This window comes from Capsicum annuum, chromosome 8 (genome assembly GCF_002878395.1).
Source record: "Capsicum annuum cultivar UCD-10X-F1 chromosome 8, UCD10Xv1.1, whole genome shotgun sequence".
In the NCBI taxonomy this organism is placed as follows: Eukaryota; Viridiplantae; Streptophyta; class Magnoliopsida; order Solanales; family Solanaceae; genus Capsicum; species Capsicum annuum.
Genome location: NC_061118.1, coordinates 145,473,537 through 145,486,624, shown reverse-complemented (window position 1 = coordinate 145,486,624; position 13,088 = coordinate 145,473,537).

The following is a 13,088-nucleotide window of genomic DNA, read 5'->3' as shown; positions in this document are numbered from 1 at the left end:
GTATACAAACGGGTAAAACAGCGAGAACAGGACATTTCTGGCCAAATTGGTGTGCTATAGCACACGGTTCTGGGGTGGGATCGAGGTTCGGGCGTGTTATGGGATAAAAATTGATCGATGCATTCTAGGGAGGTTATAGATCATCACATTATGGTCTATTTCAATATTTGTGGCCATTTGGAGTGAAAAATAGGTGAAACAGCGCAAACGGCGTATTTTAAGGCCAAATCAATGTGTTATAGCCCACGATTTCGGAGGTGGACTTAGGATCCGAGCATATTGTGGAAAAAAATTGATTTGGGTATACTAGGAGATTAGTATCATTATAGTGTGGTCCATTTCAATATTTGTGGCCATTTTGATGGATAAACAGGCAAAATAGCATGAACGAGGCATTTTCAGACCAAATTGGTGTGCTATAACCTATGATTTCAGGGGTGGGCCCAGGGTTTGGACATGCTGTGGGACGAAAATCAATAGGGGAATGCCTAGGAGGTTGGGGATCATCTCAGTATGGACCTTTCAATATCCATTACCATTGGCTAGATAAACAAGCAAAATGGTGCAAACGGGTTATTTACGAGCAAAATCAGTGTGCTATATAACCCATGGTTCCGGGGGTGAGCCTGTGGTCCAGGGATACTATGGGCCAAAAATTTACTGGAGTATTTCAGAAGTTTGGGTATCATCTCAGTGTGGTTCGTTTTAATATTAATGGATATTTGGGTGGAAAATAGGTGAAACGACGTGAACGGGTTGTTTTCGGGTGGACCTTGGTTCTGGGCGTGATATGGGACAAAAATAAATTGGGGCATGACAGGGAGGTTTGGGATCATTCCAATATGGTTTATTTCAAAATTCATGGCAATTTTTGAGAACAAATGGGAAAAACAAAGCGAACAGGGCATTTTTCGGCCAAATCGATATGCTATGGCCCACAGTTTTAGGGTGGGCCTAGGATCCGAGGTTGTTGTGGGTAAAAAATTGATTAGGGTGTGCCAGGGGGTTGGACATCATACCAGTGTAGTCAGTGTAAATATTCGTGGCCATTTGGGTGGATAAATTGACAAAATAGCGCGAATAGGGCATTTTAAGGCCAATTCAATGTGCTATAGCCCACGTTTCTAGGGGTGGTCCTAGGATCAGGGCATTTTGTGGACCAAAAATGGAACGGGGCATGCCAATGAGGTTGGGGATCATCCAGTGTGGATTGTTTCAATATTCATGGCATTTGGGTGGACAAACGGGCAAAATGGCGTGAACGGAGTATTTTTAGGCCAAATCAGTGTGCTAAGGCCATGATTCTGGGAGTGGGCTCAAAGTTTGGGCATGTTGTGGGTCAAAAATTAACTGGGAAATGCCAGTGAGGTTAGGGATCATCCTAATTTTGTCCGTTTCAATATTCATGGCTATTTGGGTGGATAAACAAGAGAAATGATGCGTACAGGGCACTTTTGGGCCAAATCGATGTGTTATAGCCCACGATTCCAGGGGTGGACCCGGGGTCCAAGCGTATTATGGGCTACAAATCGATCGGGTCATCCCTTTCAAAAATATTGTTCATGCATAAATCTTTATATAAGGGATTTTCAATGGGGGCCTTGTAAATAACAAATACCAACTCTTCATCATCTACCCTCATCTTGAGTGTGTCTTCTCTAACCTCAATCAAAGACCCTATGGTCACTAAAAATTAGAACCCTAATAAAATGTACCTGTTCATCTGCCACAAAATCAAGAACAAGAAAATCAGTAGGAATAATAAATTTACCAACCTTTATGAGGACATCCTCAATAATTCCATTCGGATATGCTATGGATCCATCTGGGAACTGCATAACTACTCATGCACCTTTAGGCTCTCCTAAGTCCAATTTTCTGAACAATGATAGAGGTATCAAATTTACGCTTGCCCCTAAGTCACTTAGTGCATGAACCTCTTTTCCTCCCATTTGTATGGGAATAGCAAACTTCCTCTGATGTTTAAATTTCTTGGGGATCTTCTATGGCATTACAGTACTACACCCTTTAATGAGTGTTATATCTTCCACATCTTGCAGTTTCACCTTCTTAGACACCACATTCCTCAAGTAGTTTGAGTACTTAGGCATACTTTGCAAAATATCTAGCAAAGGTAAGTTAAAGTGAAGCTCTCTGAATGTATCAAAGAACTTCTTAAACATGGCGTCCTCCTTCACTTTATGTGCTTATGAGAAAAGGGAAGAGGTGGGGTCTTCTTCACTTTTGGTTCAGCAACTTTTTCATTCAAGTACTCAGACTTCCTTGAATTTTAAGCAAACTTTTCATCTACCTTTTGGGTCACCGCATTAGTATCTACCTCCTTTGTTGCCTTAGGAGGTTCTCCATGAAGCTCCTTACCACTTCTCAAGGTGATTGCAATAACCTGCTTTAGATTTTCTGTATCTACTGGCAAACCACCTTGTTGTCTTGTATTCAATACCTGTGATAATAGGACCACTTGAAACCCTAAACTTCTTGTGTTTGTTTGCTGATTCTGATAATCTGCCTTTTGACTTTTCATATCTGTAACCAATTGTGCTTGACTAGATAAAAGTTTTTTCAACATTTCTTCCATGTTTCTTATTCATGGATTTTATTGGGCATGTGGTTGTGGGGAGTTCCATGGATAATTTTGTAGCTGAGTCTGCCACTTCTAAGCATTTCCATAGTTCTATTTTTTAGCATAGCTTACAAACATCACCGATTACGTATTTCTACACATATGGCAGATGTATGGCCATTATTTCTTTAAATCTCATACCAACCTTCAGCTTATTGAATGGCATTGACTGTGGCTCTAGGTTATACTGTTCCCAACTTTATGCTGTTGAATGAGGTATTGATCAAATTCTGTAATGCCAAAAGCTGTGCTGGTAAGGGTGTGAATTTTTCCACCTCTAATACACCTGTAATTCTTTTCATGGCACTTCTAGAATCTGAATACCACTTTGGATTTCCTTGTTCTATATAGTTCATCAATGTGTACAACTCATCATAAGTCAATTCCAATGCTTGACCACCTGCGGTTGTATCTAGCAAAATCTTTATATTGTGATAAAGAGCTTCTACAAAAGTATGAGCAAGTACCTCATTAAACTATTGGTGGTGTGGAAATTCTCAAAAAAGAGACTTGAAGCATTCCCAAGCATGATAAAGGCTTTCATCAGGATTCTGTTTGAAGCTCACTATCTCACTGTGAATTCTCATAGTCTTTCCTGATGGAAAGAACCTGATGAGTAACTTTTTGGATAAGTTATCCCATGTTGTGATTGAATTAGCCGAGTACGCATTCAACCACCTCTTTTCTTCCCCTAAAAGTGAATGGGGAAATAGTGTCAGCCTCACATAATCTGGAGCCACCCCAGTTGAAGTGAATGTATCAGTAAACTCAATGAAGGTATGCAAGTGGACTTGTGGATCCTCGTATGAAAGAACTACAAACTATCCACTGCTGATAAGAAGCTGCACCATATTGTGTTTCAATTCAAAATTCCCCAGATGCCGATCTTTGAATTGGGGAAGACAAGTTCATTGGAAGTGGGACTGCTACTTCCTTAACTGTCCTTCTGGCTACTTGTTGTTCAGCCATTGAAAAAGGAATCTCCTGGTATCCTTGGATTTGCGGAATTCTAGGGAGAAGGATTGCTTCTCTTCTTCACTGATGGTAAAGTTGTTTGGGTTTTGATTTTTATTCTACCAACTCCCGGTCGCTTTCCATCTTATAAATTTAAGAACCTATTTCATGCAAAAACAAGATCATGCATAAAAACACCAAATAAATTTAGAAATAAAATTAAAATAAATAGTTGCCAAATAACAAGTCCCCAGCAGCGGCGCTAAAAACTTGGTCAGCGCACACAAAAGTGCGTGTGGTTTACCAAGTAATATAGTGGCCTTCAATAAAGATGAATATCAATTCCAAAGAGACTTGATTTGGCAAAGATTCAATTTCAGTTCACAATTTAGATTCACTTGATGCAAGAGTAACTAAAAAGAGTGTTTGGAATTTATAATTGCAAGTAAAAAAAACAAAGCGTAAAGTAAAGGTCTTAAGACAATCAATTGGAGAAAAACCAGGGTTGAATCACTTCGAACAATAATGTTATGTTATTGAACTTCATTCGTCAACTTGCTTATCTTGGTTGTTGATTCATAGGGTTTATTGCATGATTACGGTTTCCCAATCTCTAATCATTTACCTAAGTTGAAACTTACACATACATCATTGATCGGGGATGTAATAGTTCACTTAATTTCTTTACAAATATCATCCTACATATGAATCAATTATGATATCTAAGTACATCCCTGTCCTAGACACTAATTTGAATTCCTCGTTTCATAAAGAAATACAAACCATACTCTGTTTATTAATATGTTTTATCTCCCTATTCCATCTCCTGAGTTCACAAGGTTGATAATAAATGTATTTTAAGTTTCACAAATCCTCAAAATAGTTATAATAAGAATAAGCAAACAACCAACAGTGATAGGAAAATCAAATGAACTCAATTCAAAACTAATGTTCTTGGCTTCAACCCCAAAAAGAGGGCATTTAACCACACATAGTCATAATTGTAATCACAATGTTGTAATTAATGACTAAAAATATGAATGAACTAAATGAAAACAATAAAAACCTAATTATGAAGTTGTATCAACCACTTGACCTCCAAAATACATCCAAAGATATGTAAAAACGTGATACAATATGTATATATAGCATAAGGGTAAGCCAAGTCCGTCTAAGAGTCGAATTAACATGAAATGCCCAGGAGTGGAGTGGAGCATGAATCGTACCCTCTATTACAATGGAATGGATCATGTGCCGAACCCTCCATTTCTATGGAATGGAGCATGCCCCGCATGCTTATCACACCTCTTCACTGGAATTTGTCCTCCAAATTTTTGTTAAGTGTTGGTGCTTTCTCCTTCCATCCCTTGTATTGTGTTGTCTTTATAATGATTTTCCAGCCTTTATATCATCCATTGATCATCATATTAAGCTCACAAAATATCTTACAAGTAAACACCACACGAATTATAAGCACAAACAACACTATATCCATTACAATGAATAAAAAACAAGAGGTTAGACTACATTGGTTCCCATGATCTTCCACTTCAAGTTTCAACTCTTTCCTTGAATCATGCGCAATTAATACACTCATTAAAACTTGTTACACATACAATAACACATTTAAAACCATAAGTAACACATATAACAAAGTAGAATCCAACAAGATAGGCTAGACAAGCAACTAGCTTACGCTAGAAAGATTAATTTTCTCTATTGAACTCTAGTTGACTCTTTTTGGTACAAACTTTCTTGGAATTCACCTTGAACCATATAAACACACATTTTAACATATTTATCTCATTATTAAACATTATATATTAGAATCGTCCTTCAAACATGGCTAAAAAGGCTAGAATAGGAACGCTAGAATGCATAAATTCAGCCAACATCACCACCCCAAACTTAAAACCTTGTTCGTTCTCAAACAACTCTTGAGTACAATCATCATCAAGTATGGAGAATCTAATCTTCAAATAAATGCAAGACACTCAAGCTAGTACTAAAATGACTACATGGAATTCATGTTACTACACTAAGCATGTTATTTACACAATTGAAAGCTTATGAACACTACTCCAAAACATCCTAGCCTCAAGATATGACTCACCTAGTGGAAAACTCATGCTTATTGCTTAATCAAAGACATCATAAAAATTAGCCACATTCATCAAACATATTTCCCTCACAACAAGAGAGTTACCCATAATCACTCACAATAATGCAATTTATAACATAATGGGTACAAGAATCAAATTACACTCTTTCTCACAAAGAATTCACATGTTACACACAATGAAGCATAGGCTTGCCCTTAGTGTAATGCTCCACTAATAGTCGAATGTAAAGCTTAGGATCAAGTAGGTCTTTTCCGGGTTATAATGTAGGCTAAAGGACGGGTAGGAAATATTTGGGAATAGTGACTAACCTTTCTAAGCATTTTAATACACCACATTAAATGTTCAAAACTACTATCCAATAACCAAATTACACGTTTTCATTCACCTATACCTTTTTTTTTACCCCATCTCTTTTAAGCATCTTTGCAAACACATAGTGGGGGGCACATAGTTTACTACAACAAGAATCAATTTTTTTTTATCTTTTTTTCACAATCTTGGCATAAATTATATCATAATCATCCACCACACATCAATTATACACCAATAGCTATTACCTTAGGGCATCAATTTCACCTTTTTCTTCTTCAAGTTCTCAAACTCCTTACCAATTCAATTTTTTATTAAAGCACTTAGGAGTTTTTTGGATCAAAGAAGGGATTAGTCTACTTATGAGGTTGCAAAAAAAAAGCTAAAGGCTCAATAGGGGATAAATAAGATAATGCATAAAGGTAGGTAAAAGAAGGTATAAAATAAGGCTATCAAAGAAATGCCTATATCAACTCCTAAACCCATACTTTTTATTTCACTTCACACACACACCAGGTAAGTTCTAGGCATCACATGCAACAAGGAATACACAAAAATTCTCACATGCACATGGCATATGCTCAAATAAATAGGATCATCATAGACTCCCAACCAAATAATATCACAAATTCATAATTAAGCCAACAAGTACTAGAGTCAAAAACTTGAGCCTACGAGTCTCAAAAGTAGCAATTCACACCAATCAATATACTTTTACAAACAAACCCACTTGTACCATGTAATCAAGAATAACACCAACCAAAATATCTCACTTATCCCTCACATTAAATTTTTTAATTTGAGTTAAAAATTCAAATTGGGAATTTCCCCAGCCCACACGTAAAAATCTACTTTATCCCCAAAGTGAATTTTTAAAATAAGAGATAGAAATACTCCCTGAGGCCTCTAGGCCTAGCTATTAGCATCTTCACATGAGTGAGATCCATAGGACCCCATACTCAGTCTTCGCCATGCTCTTTAGCTCAAGTTTATGGTACTCAAACTTTCCATTAAACTAGGACTCAACCAAAAACAACAACTACATGAAATAAAAAAACTAGAAACTAAAAACAAAACATACCTTGCTTTAACTTGGGTTGCCTCCCAAGCAACATCGAATTTAGTGTTGCGGCGCGACCCAATTTAACTCAACCATGTACCTTCACCCTTTACCCCCTGTTGGGAGCCATTTTTTATTCATTTCAAACCTCTTTTGACCTTTTAACATGTTGGGAATTGGTGGTTTTATCTTAGGCCACTCAATTAGGTAGCCTGAAGAGGTCTTTAGAGGCTTAGACACCCCCACACTCATTCTTTTCAAACACATTGATCATGCATAAATCTTTATAAAAGGGATTTTCAATGGATCCTTATAAATATAAAATACCATCTATTTATAATCTACCCTCATCTTGAGTGTGCTTCTCTAACATCAATCAAAGCCCCTTCGGTCTCTAAGAATGGACGCCCCAAGATAATTGTAACCTGTTCATCTGCCATAAAATCAAGAACAAGAAAATCAGTAGGAATAATAAATTTTCCAACCTTTATGAGGACATCCTCAATAATTCCATGTGAATATGTTATGGATCCATCTGCAAGATGCATAACCACTTATGTTGCTCTAGGCTCTGCCAAGCCAAATTTTTTGAACAATTATAGAGGCATCAAATTTACGCTTTCCCCTAAGTCACTTAGTGCATGAACCTCTTTTCCGACAATTTGTATGGGAATAGAAAACTTCCCCTTATGTTTTAATTTCTTAGGGATTTTCTATGACATCATAACACTACACTCTTTCATGGGTGATATAGCTCCCACATCTTTAAATTTTACCTTCTTAGCCACCACATCCCTCAAGTAGTTTGCGTACTTAGGCATACTTTGTAAAATATCTAGCAAAAGTAAGTCAATGTGAAGCTCTCTAAATTTATCAAAGAACTTCTTAAACATGGCATCCTTCTTTGCTTTTATGTTCTTTTGAGAGAAGGGCAAAGGTGGGGTCCTCTTTACTTTTTGTTCAACAAATTTTCCATTTAAGTACTCAAACTTTCCTGAATTTTCAGCAATTTTGTCATCTACCTTTTGGGTTACCACATTAGCATCTACGTCATTTGTTGCCTTAGGAGGTTCTCCATGAAGCTTCTTATAATTTATCAAGGTGATTGTCATAACCTGCTTTGGATTTTCTATATCTGCTGGAAAACCACCTTGTTGTCGTGTATTCAGTACCTATGATAATTGGCCTACTTGCAACTCTAAACTTCTTGTAGCTATTTTTTGATTCTGTGAATCTGCCTTTTGACTTTTCATATCCACAACCACTTATGATTGACCAGCTAAGAGTTGTTTCAATATCTCTTCCATGTTGCTCATTTACTAATTTGATTGGGCCTATGGCTGTGGAGAATTTCATGGTTGATTTTATGGCTGAGTCTACTAGTTTTAAGCATTTCTATAGTTCTATCTTTAAGAATGCCTTACTAACATCACCGATTATGGATTTGTTGTACACATAGCAGTTGTATGGCCACTGTTTTTGCATAACTCACACCAACCTGCAGCTTGTTGGACAACATTGACTGTGGCTGTAGGTTGTGTTGTTCCCAACTTCATGGTGTTGAATGAGGTGTTTCAAATTTTGTAATGCCAAAACCTATGCTAATAAGACTGTGAATTAGTCTACCTCCAATACACCCTTAATTTTTTTCTTGCCACTTATAGAATCTACATGTCATTCTGTATTTCCTTATGCTATACGGTTCAGCAATATGTACAGCTCATCATAAGTCAATTCCATACTTGACCACCTGCAGCTGAATCTAGAAAAATATTTGTATTATGATCAAGAGCTTCTACAAATAATGAGAAAGTACCTTATTTGAATGTTGGTGGTGTGTACATTCTCGAAGAAGAGCCTTGAAGCATTCCTAAGCATGATAAAAGTTTTTATTAGGCTTCTGTTTGAAGCTCACTATCTCACTATTGTAACACCCCAAATCTGGTATTCAAAATGCTACACGGTTCCTATGACTCCGGAGGATCATAAGATAACCCATGACTGATATATGTACCTGAACACTGCATAATATACTATATAAATACAGAAATAAAGGCTGAAAGACCTTAAGGTTCAAAATTGAATCATAATGTCTAATAACAATGTCTGAACCAAAACAAACTGAACTACTATCTAACCATGCTATAGTCTGAAAGCCTCTAAAAGTGAACTGTCTAAATAAGAAATTGATGGGACATGTCCCCAACTAACTCCATCTACTGAAATAATAAAGCAATGAAATAATAATTATGTCCTCAAATGATGAGGACTTACCACTGACTCTGAGTACTGAAATTGGAATGCTACTGCTGCTCTAGAGGTGGGACTCATGCTTCTAAACCTATGGTATAAGAACACTATACCGTGAATGTATCAGTACGTCTGAATGTACTGGTATGCAAGTAAGGTAGGCTGAATATATGGGATTCATATACATGAACAATACTAACTGACTGTATAACATAAACCTGAGAACACATGCATAAATCAGTAACTGTAACTGAGTTCATGATAATACAAACTACCGAGTCTAAATACTGATAACATGAGTTACTGATAACTGATATAACTGATACAGAGTGACTATATATGACAGTCTAGAGTCTGAGGGAACTAGCTGAGTTTCATATTGTATTGAGTGACTATATTTGACAGTCCTAAATTCTATAGAACTATCTGAGTTCTATTACTGAGGATGAGACTGAGACTATGGGAAGTATTCATCTAATCGACATGCCCCTAATAAGATATTTTAGCTGAGTTGGGGTCAAATTTGTAACCCTAATTGGAAGGGATTCAATACCACGCCATTGGTAAGGACAAATTATGGGTGACCCTCATCTGAAAGTGCCCCCAAAAAAGAATGGTGGGACCCTCCTCTGACAGTTTTAATCCACCTCATCAACCCACATCTATCAGTGTTAATTCTCAATCTATACTAGCTACATAGTTCTAGAATACAAGGATTACTCCTAAGGATCACACCCTCTACTGGTAGGTAACTTTCTATTCATCTCCGGTGCTGAATCCTACTCCCATCTGAATAGACACTGACATGATTAGCTGAATTGAATGGGACTGAGTTTACTAAGTTCCATTGGCTAATGGATTACTGCTGAGATTACTAAGATTACTGAGAGTTTTCCTGAGTCCTGAGACTAACTGAATTCTGCTAAACATGGCTTGACTAAGTGTACCTTGAAAACATGACACTGGCTCTAGGCATATATCTAAATTTTTGGGTATTTAATACCCCCAGGACTTGATAGTATAAAAGTAAATTATGGCGCTAGCTTTAAAGTACACCAATGGTTATATATCTATAATTCATTGACTAAGAAATCTCATCAAATACCTTACATGCATTAACTTATACATGAATGGAGATTTCATATAACATGCTATGAAGGCACTATTTTCTTTATATAGGTATTTTATCAAACACATGGGGAGCATGCCTTGGTTATGCAATAATCAATACATCAAATTATCATGGCTATATAATTCAACTTACAAATTGAAGGGTTCATCAAATATACCACGTAAATCATCATATACTAGAATCAACTTTTGAAATTAATAGTCTATAACATGGATCAAAATTTCAATTCAAATAAATCATAAACATTCTTAGATTCATACTCTTTGAATTGAAAATGGATTTTTGAGATTCATGGGTGAAAGGGACCCATGAATCAAAACTTAACATAGCTGAAAATCTAGATTCTTTAAGTTCTTGAAGACTATTGGAGAGATTCGGGTTTCTTATTTCTTGAAAAGGGGATTTTTTTGGTTGTAAGAGGAATTGAAATAATGATGACTAATTAAGGTATTTAGGGGTTAAATTTTTGTGTTTTAGGTTACCTAGGGCCATGGGAAAAAAATACCAAAATACCCTTGAACGAATTTAAAAATGAAAGTTGAAAACTGAAAAGCCTGATTTTTGGCCTTGGCGTGACGCACCAATATCGCGCCAAGCCACTGGAAATTGGACAATTGGGAAACTGGTTGGTAGCACGATGCGGTGGAAATTATGTTGCCACCTTGGTTATGAACTGGAAGTGCAACACAACACGGTGGGATCGTGTTGGTACGCTGGAAATTGACTATTGCCATTTTCACGTGTGGTGTGGCGCACCACTAACTGGAATGACTTTGTTTCATGACTAGGACTTAAAATAGCCATAACTTCTTACCCGATTATCGAATTTAGGCAAATTTGGTATTGATGGAAATCTTATTTGATTTTCCACACAACTAAAAGTCAAAATCTTGAAAACTACACATGAATAATAGTGTATCCATCTTTAATTCAAGTCTTGGATATTTTTGGGATATATTTAAGCTAGGTTGAAATATGGGGTATTACAGTATCTCCCCCTTGGGAACATTCATCCTCGAATAAGACTGAATGAAAGAGAAGCGACAAACAACTAAAGTATGTACCAAACGTACACTACTGAAACATGATTTAATGACTAACACGACTTATAAACTAAATATATCATGATGAAAACGCATATCTGTTGCATGAGTAACTGATTCATGAATGTATGACTGAGTGTTCTGATGAACTAAGTTTATCATAATGAGAATGCATATCTGATGAATGATTATATGATTTAACTGATACATGAATGCATGAACAAATATGCAATGGTACATGGTACCAGGTTTATAATGGGTATTTGAGCATGAACTAAATACCGAATTTGTAACTGAAATTCTGAACATAAAAATGAATAAGCTTAAGGAGAACTATTACCTTAAGCTGAGTCTAAGTTAGTGGAGAAGAGGTGAGGATACTTGGTTCACATGTCTGCTTCTGCTTCCCAAGTAGCTCCCTCAACAGACTGATTTTGCTATAGAAATTTGATTGGAGAGACTTCTTTGTTCCTTGGTCTACAAATCTGATTGTCTAGGATTCCGATTGGAATTTCCTTATAGGAGAGGCTATTCTAAACATCTATGCTTTGAATAGGGACTACAACTGCTGGGTCACCTATGCCTTTCTTGAGAAAAGAGAAATGGAATACTGGATCAACTGAGGCTAGATCTGAAGGCAACTCGAGCTCATAAGCTACTTTACCGAAGCGACTGAGAATATTAAAGTGATTGACATATCGGGAACTGAGCTTTCCTTTCTTGACAAATCTCTTCACTCCTTTCATAGAAGAGATCTTTAGATATACATAGTTATCAACCTCGAACTTAAGGTCCTTTTTGCATACATCTGCATAAGATATTTATCGGCTCTGAGCAACCCAAAGTCTCTCTTTGATCAACTAAACCTTTTCTAAGGTATCGAATACTAATTCAGGCTCTATGATTGAGTCCTCACTAACTTTGAACCAACCGATTGGGGATTTACATCTACTACCATATAGAGCTTCAAATAGAGCCATCTAAATACTAGAATGATAGTTATTGTTGTATGAAAACTCAATCAAAGGCAAGTGGTCATCCCAACTTCCCTTGAAATCAATTGCACACGCTCGCAATATATCTTCAAATATCTAAATAATCCTTTCTACTTGACCATCTGTCTGAGGATGAAAGGTTGTATTGAGATGGCTTCGGGTACCAAGACACTTTTAGAATGCTTTCCAGAAGTGAGAGGTGAACTGGGTACCTCTATCTGATATAATGGACAACGAAGCATTATGTAATCTGACCAACTCCCTGATATAGAGTTTGGGGTAATCCTCAGCTAATAAGAGGCATGAATTGGAAGAAAATGAGCGGATTTGGTCATCCGTTCTACAATGACCTAGATTGAATCATGATGATGACGAATACGAGTAAAACCCATCACGAAGTCTATGTTCACTTCTTCCCACTTCCAAGTGAGAATAATGAACTCCTTCATGGGACCACTAGGCTTTTGATGCTCTATCTTAACTCCTGACATGTAGAGAACTTATTCACAAACTCTACAACATCTCTCTTCATCCCACTCCACCAATAGATTTATCGTAAGTCGTAGTACATCTTAGAGACC